Here is a 6,985-nt window from a genome sequence, read left to right as displayed (position 1 = left end):
TGACAGATGGGGCACTGTAGATTAGTGGTCAAGTGGAAGGGAGACCACTTTACATTGGCGATCATTTGGAGGAGAAGCCTTTTACACTGATGGCCAGTGAGAGATGGGGTGCTCTGGGTTAGTGGAAGATGGCCTGTACTTCACTCAATGGTAATCATTTGGAATAGGAGCACTGTTGAGATAAGGGACCCTGTAGATAAGTGGTCAAGTGGAAAAAGAACCAAAGTAGATAGATGGTCATTGAAAGAAGGGCCCCTTTACACTATGGTCAATGAGTGAAGGGACCCTGTAGAGAACTGGTCAGTAGAAGCATCTGGTAGGGCCCTCTTAACACTGTTTACCAGGGGGGGGGGTGAAGGATCCTGTAGATTAGTGGTCGGTGGAAGAAAGAACCACCTTTAATTGGTGGTCATTGAAAGATAGGCCCCTTTACACTACGGTCAGTTTGTGAAGGGACCCCGCAGCGTAGTGGTCAGTCGAAGGATCTGGTAGGGCCATCTAACACTGTTTACCAGTAAGGTGAAGGATCCTGTAGAATATTGGTCATTCTACAGGATCCAGTGGAAGATAGACCACCTTACATTGATGATTATTCAGAGTAGAGGCCCTTTACACTGATTGCCAGTGAAAGATTGGATCCTGTGGGTTAATTGGGGGACACTGTGTACCTTACTAACTAGTAATCTTTTGGAGTATGGGCCCTCTATAAAGGTGGTCAAGTGGAAGGAGGATCACGTTACACTGGAAATCGTTAGGAGTAGGGTCTCTTTTCTCTGATGGTCAGTGAGAGAAAGGATGCGGTCAGTCAGTGAAAGAAGGACCACCAGACATTGGTAGCCAGTCCTTGACACTGATGGGCAGCGAGAGAAGGGATACAGTAGGTTAGTGATCAGTGTTTTAAAATTCTCACGCTGTGAGCAGGATTTGAACCTGCGCAGGGAAACCCTATTGGATTTCGAGTCCAACGCCTTAACCACTCGGCCATCACAGCTGCTTGTGCCAAAACATTTTTGAGTTGGTTCACGTCAATCACATTGACAGATGGGGCACTGTAGATTAGTGGTCAAGTGGAAGGGAGACCACTTTACATTGGCGATCATTTGGAGGAGAAGCCTTTTACACTGATGGCCAGTGAGAGATGGGGTGCTCTGGGTTAGTGGAAGATGGCCTGTACTTCACTCAATGGTAATCATTTGGAATAGGAGCACTGTTGAGATAAGGGACCCTGTAGATAAGTGGTCAAGTGGAAAAAGAACCAAAGTAGATAGATGGTCATTGAAAGAAGGGCCCCTTTACACTATGGTCAATGAGTGAAGGGACCCTGTAGAGAACTGGTCAGTAGAAGCATCTGGTAGGGCCCTCTTAACACTGTTTACCAGGGGGGGGGGTGAAGGATCCTGTAGATTAGTGGTCGGTGGAAGAAAGAACCACCTTTAATTGGTGGTCATTGAAAGATAGGCCCCTTTACACTACGGTCAGTTTGTGAAGGGACCCCGCAGCGTAGTGGTCAGTCGAAGGATCTGGTAGGGCCATCTAACACTGTTTACCAGTAAGGTGAAGGATCCTGTAGAATATTGGTCATTCTACAGGATCCAGTGGAAGATAGACCACCTTACATTGATGATTATTCAGAGTAGAGGCCCTTTACACTGATTGCCAGTGAAAGATTGGATCCTGTGGGTTAATTGGGGGACACTGTGTACCTTACTAACTAGTAATCTTTTGGAGTATGGGCCCTCTATAAAGGTGGTCAAGTGGAAGGAGGATCACGTTACACTGGAAATCGTTAGGAGTAGGGTCTCTTTTCTCTGATGGTCAGTGAGAGAAAGGATGCGGTCAGTCAGTGAAAGAAGGACCACCAGACATTGGTAGCCAGTCCTTGACACTGATGGGCAGCGAGAGAAGGGATACAGTAGGTTAGTGATCAGTGTTTTAAAATTCTCACGCTGTGAGCAGGATTTGAACCTGCGCAGGGAAACCCTATTGGATTTCGAGTCCAACGCCTTAACCACTCGGCCATCACAGCTGCTTGTGCCAAAACATTTTTGAGTTGGTTCACGTCAATCACATTGACAGATGGGGCACTGTAGATTAGTGGTCAAGTGGAAGGGAGACCACTTTACATTGGCGATCATTTGGAGGAGAAGCCTTTTACACTGATGGCCAGTGAGAGATGGGGTGCTCTGGGTTAGTGGAAGATGGCCTGTACTTCACTCAATGGTAATCATTTGGAATAGGAGCACTGTTGAGATAAGGGACCCTGTAGATAAGTGGTCAAGTGGAAAAAGAACCAAAGTAGATAGATGGTCATTGAAAGAAGGGCCCCTTTACACTATGGTCAATGAGTGAAGGGACCCTGTAGAGAACTGGTCAGTAGAAGCATCTGGTAGGGCCCTCTTAACACTGTTTACCAGGGGGGGGGGTGAAGGATCCTGTAGATTAGTGGTCGGTGGAAGAAAGAACCACCTTTAATTGGTGGTCATTGAAAGATAGGCCCCTTTACACTACGGTCAGTTTGAGAAGGGACCCCGCAGCGTAGTGGTCAGTCGAAGGATCTGGTAGGGCCATCTAACACTGTTTACCAGTAAGGTGAAGGATCCTGTAGAATATTGGTCATTCTACAGGATCCAGTGGAAGATAGACCACCTTACATTGATGATTATTCAGAGTAGAGGCCCTTTACACTGATTGCCAGTGAAAGATTGGATCCTGTGGGTTAATTGAAGAAGGGCTGTACCTTACTAACTAGTAATCTTTTGGAGTATGGGCCCTCTATAAAGGTGGTCAAGTGGAAGGAGGATCACGTTACACTGGAAATCGTTAGGAGTAGGGTCTCTTTTCTCTGATGGTCAGTGAGAGAAAGGATGCGGTCAGTCAGTGAAAGAAGGACCACCAGACATTGGTAGCCAGTCCTTGACACTGATGGGCAGCGAGAGAAGGGATACAGTAGGTTAGTGATCAGTGTTTTAAAATTCTCACGCTGTGAGCAGGATTTGAACCTGCGCAGGGAAACCCTATTGGATTTCGAGTCCAACGCCTTAACCACTCGGCCATCACAGCTGCTTGTGCCAAAACATTTTTGAGTTGGTTCACGTCAATCACATTGACAGATGGGGCACTGTAGATTAGTGGTCAAGTGGAAGGGAGACCACTTTACATTGGCGATCATTTGGAGGAGAAGCCTTTTACACTGATGGCCAGTGAGAGATGGGGTGCTCTGGGTTAGTGGAAGATGGCCTGTACTTCACTCAATGGTAATCATTTGGAATAGGAGCACTGTTGAGATAAGGGACCCTGTAGATAAGTGGTCAAGTGGAAAAAGAACCAAAGTAGATAGATGGTCATTGAAAGAAGGGCCCCTTTACACTATGGTCAATGAGTGAAGGGACCCTGTAGAGAACTGGTCAGTAGAAGCATCTGGTAGGGCCCTCTTAACACTGTTTACCAGGGGGGGGGGTGAAGGATCCTGTAGATTAGTGGTCGGTGGAAGAAAGAACCACCTTTAATTGGTGGTCATTGAAAGATAGGCCCCTTTACACTACGGTCAGTTTGTGAAGGGACCCCGCAGCGTAGTGGTCAGTCGAAGGATCTGGTAGGGCCATCTAACACTGTTTACCAGTAAGGTGAAGGATCCTGTAGAATATTGGTCATTCTACAGGATCCAGTGGAAGATAGACCACCTTACATTGATGATTATTCAGAGTAGAGGCCCTTTACACTGATTGCCAGTGAAAGATTGGATCCTGTGGGTTAATTGGGGGACACTGTGTACCTTACTAACTAGTAATCTTTTGGAGTATGGGCCCTCTATAAAGGTGGTCAAGTGGAAGGAGGATCACGTTACACTGGAAATCGTTAGGAGTAGGGTCTCTTTTCTCTGATGGTCAGTGAGAGAAAGGATGCGGTCAGTCAGTGAAAGAAGGACCACCAGACATTGGTAGCCAGTCCTTGACACTGATGGGCAGCGAGAGAAGGGATACAGTAGGTTAGTGATCAGTGTTTTAAAATTCTCACGCTGTGAGCAGGATTTGAACCTGCGCAGGGAAACCCTATTGGATTTCGAGTCCAACGCCTTAACCACTCGGCCATCACAGCTGCTTGTGCCAAAACATTTTTGAGTTGGTTCACGTCAATCACATTGACAGATGGGGCACTGTAGATTAGTGGTCAAGTGGAAGGGAGACCACTTTACATTGGCGATCATTTGGAGGAGAAGCCTTTTACACTGATGGCCAGTGAGAGATGGGGTGCTCTGGGTTAGTGGAAGATGGCCTGTACTTCACTCAATGGTAATCATTTGGAATAGGAGCACTGTTGAGATAAGGGACCCTGTAGATAAGTGGTCAAGTGGAAAAAGAACCAAAGTAGATAGATGGTCATTGAAAGAAGGGCCCCTTTACACTATGGTCAATGAGTGAAGGGACCCTGTAGAGAACTGGTCAGTAGAAGCATCTGGTAGGGCCCTCTTAACACTGTTTACCAGGGGGGGGGGTGAAGGATCCTGTAGATTAGTGGTCGGTGGAAGAAAGAACCACCTTTAATTGGTGGTCATTGAAAGATAGGCCCCTTTACACTACGGTCAGTTTGTGAAGGGACCCCGCAGCGTAGTGGTCAGTCGAAGGATCTGGTAGGGCCATCTAACACTGTTTACCAGTAAGGTGAAGGATCCTGTAGAATATTGGTCATTCTACAGGATCCAGTGGAAGATAGACCACCTTACATTGATGATTATTCAGAGTAGAGGCCCTTTACACTGATTGCCAGTGAAAGATTGGATCCTGTGGGTTAATTGGGGGACACTGTGTACCTTACTAACTAGTAATCTTTTGGAGTATGGGCCCTCTATAAAGGTGGTCAAGTGGAAGGAGGATCACGTTACACTGGAAATCGTTAGGAGTAGGGTCTCTTTTCTCTGATGGTCAGTGAGAGAAAGGATGCGGTCAGTCAGTGAAAGAAGGACCACCAGACATTGGTAGCCAGTCCTTGACACTGATGGGCAGCGAGAGAAGGGATACAGTAGGTTAGTGATCAGTGTTTTAAAATTCTCACGCTGTGAGCAGGATTTGAACCTGCGCAGGGAAACCCTATTGGATTTCGAGTCCAACGCCTTAACCACTCGGCCATCACAGCTGCTTGTGCCAAAACATTTTTGAGTTGGTTCACGTCAATCACATTGACAGATGGGGCACTGTAGATTAGTGGTCAAGTGGAAGGGAGACCACTTTACATTGGCGATCATTTGGAGGAGAAGCCTTTTACACTGATGGCCAGTGAGAGATGGGGTGCTCTGGGTTAGTGGAAGATGGCCTGTACTTCACTCAATGGTAATCATTTGGAATAGGAGCACTGTTGAGATAAGGGACCCTGTAGATAAGTGGTCAAGTGGAAAAAGAACCAAAGTAGATAGATGGTCATTGAAAGAAGGGCCCCTTTACACTATGGTCAATGAGTGAAGGGACCCTGTAGAGAACTGGTCAGTAGAAGCATCTGGTAGGGCCCTCTTAACACTGTTTACCAGGGGGGGGGGTGAAGGATCCTGTAGATTAGTGGTCGGTGGAAGAAAGAACCACCTTTAATTGGTGGTCATTGAAAGATAGGCCCCTTTACACTACGGTCAGTTTGTGAAGGGACCCCGCAGCGTAGTGGTCAGTCGAAGGATCTGGTAGGGCCATCTAACACTGCTTAACAGTAAGGTGAAGGATCCTGTAGAATATTGGTCATTCTACAGGATCCAGTGGAAGATAGACCACCTTACATTGATGATTATTCAGAGTAGAGGCCCTTTACACTGATTGCCAGTGAAAGATTGGATCCTGTGGGTTAATTGAAGAAGGGCTGTACCTTACTAACTAGTAATCTTTTGGAGTATGGGCCCTCTATAAAGGTGGTCAAGTGGAAGGAGGATCACGTTACACTGGAAATCGTTAGGAGTAGGGTCTCTTTTCTCTGATGGTCAGTGAGAGAAAGGATGCGGTCAGTCAGTGAAAGAAGGACCACCAGACATTGGTAGCCAGTCCTTGACACTGATGGGCAGCGAGAGAAGGGATACAGTAGGTTAGTGATCAGTGTTTTAAAATTCTCACGCTGTGAGCAGGATTTGAACCTGCGCAGGGAAACCCTATTGGATTTCGAGTCCAACGCCTTAACCACTCGGCCATCACAGCTGCTTGTGCCAAAACATTTTTGAGTTGGTTCACGTCAATCACATTGACAGATGGGGCACTGTAGATTAGTGGTCAAGTGGAAGGGAGACCACTTACATTGGCGATCATTTGGAGGAGAAGCCTTTTACACTGATGGCCAGTGAGAGATGGGGTCCTGTGGGTTAGTGGAAGATGGTCTGTACTTCACTAAATGGTAATCATTTGGAATAGGAGCACTTTTGAGATAAGGGACCCTGTAGATAAGTGGTCAAGTGGAAAAAGAACCAAAGTAGATAGATGGTCATTGAAAGAAGGGCCCCTTTACACTATGGTCAATGAGTGAAGGGACCCTGTAGAGAACTGGTCAGTAGAAGCATCTGGTAGGGCCCTTTTAACACTGTTTACCAGGGGGAGGGGTGGGTGAAAGATCCTGTAGATTAGTGGTCAGTGGAAGAAAGAACAACCTTAAATTGGTGGTCATTGAAAGAATGGCCCCTTTACACTATGGTCAGTGAGTGAAGAGACCCTGTAGAGTAGTGGCCAGTAGAAGGATCTGGTAGGGCCCTCTATCACTGTTTACCAATAAGGTTAATGATCCTGTAGATTAGTGGTCAGTGGAAGAAAGACCATCTTGCATTGATGATTATTCAGAGTAGAGGTGGAAGGAGGACCACCTCACATTGGAATAGGGGCCCTTTACACTTATGGACAGTGAGTGTTTCTCAATCCTGCTCACAACACATAAAATGGTCAAATGAATTATTTCAGAATTCTTACAGAAGTGATTGAGTGTTTGCTTTAGCCCTGGTTCACACCAGTGCATTTTTGAAGTCGTGCTACCT

The 6,985-nt window shown here is 46.5% G+C and overlaps 1 protein-coding gene and 6 non-coding genes across 10 annotated transcripts in view; 1 reads left to right on the top strand and 6 right to left on the bottom strand.

Moving 5' to 3' along the window:
• Positions 1-6,985, top strand: part of ADGRL1 (adhesion G protein-coupled receptor L1) — a 571,376-nt gene that overhangs the window by 260,686 nt on the left and 303,705 nt on the right. The gene's annotated exons all lie outside the window — the stretch shown is intronic.
• Positions 910-991, bottom strand: TRNAS-CGA. The gene has a single exon. It is a non-coding gene; the product is annotated as a tRNA-Ser (tRNA).
• On the bottom strand, positions 1,945-2,026 carry TRNAS-CGA. Its single transcript has one exon. It is a non-coding gene; the product is annotated as a tRNA-Ser (tRNA).
• TRNAS-CGA lies at positions 2,979-3,060 on the bottom strand. Its single transcript has one exon. It is a non-coding gene; the product is annotated as a tRNA-Ser (tRNA).
• Positions 4,014-4,095, bottom strand: TRNAS-CGA. Its single transcript has one exon. It is a non-coding gene; the product is annotated as a tRNA-Ser (tRNA).
• TRNAS-CGA lies at positions 5,049-5,130 on the bottom strand. Its single transcript has one exon. It is a non-coding gene; the product is annotated as a tRNA-Ser (tRNA).
• On the bottom strand, positions 6,083-6,164 carry TRNAS-CGA. The gene has a single exon. It is a non-coding gene; the product is annotated as a tRNA-Ser (tRNA).

Source organism: Rana temporaria, chromosome 3 (assembly GCF_905171775.1).
Source record: "Rana temporaria chromosome 3, aRanTem1.1, whole genome shotgun sequence".
In the NCBI taxonomy this organism is placed as follows: domain Eukaryota; kingdom Metazoa; phylum Chordata; class Amphibia; order Anura; family Ranidae; genus Rana; species Rana temporaria.
This window is presented reverse-complemented; position numbering and strand designations above follow the sequence as displayed.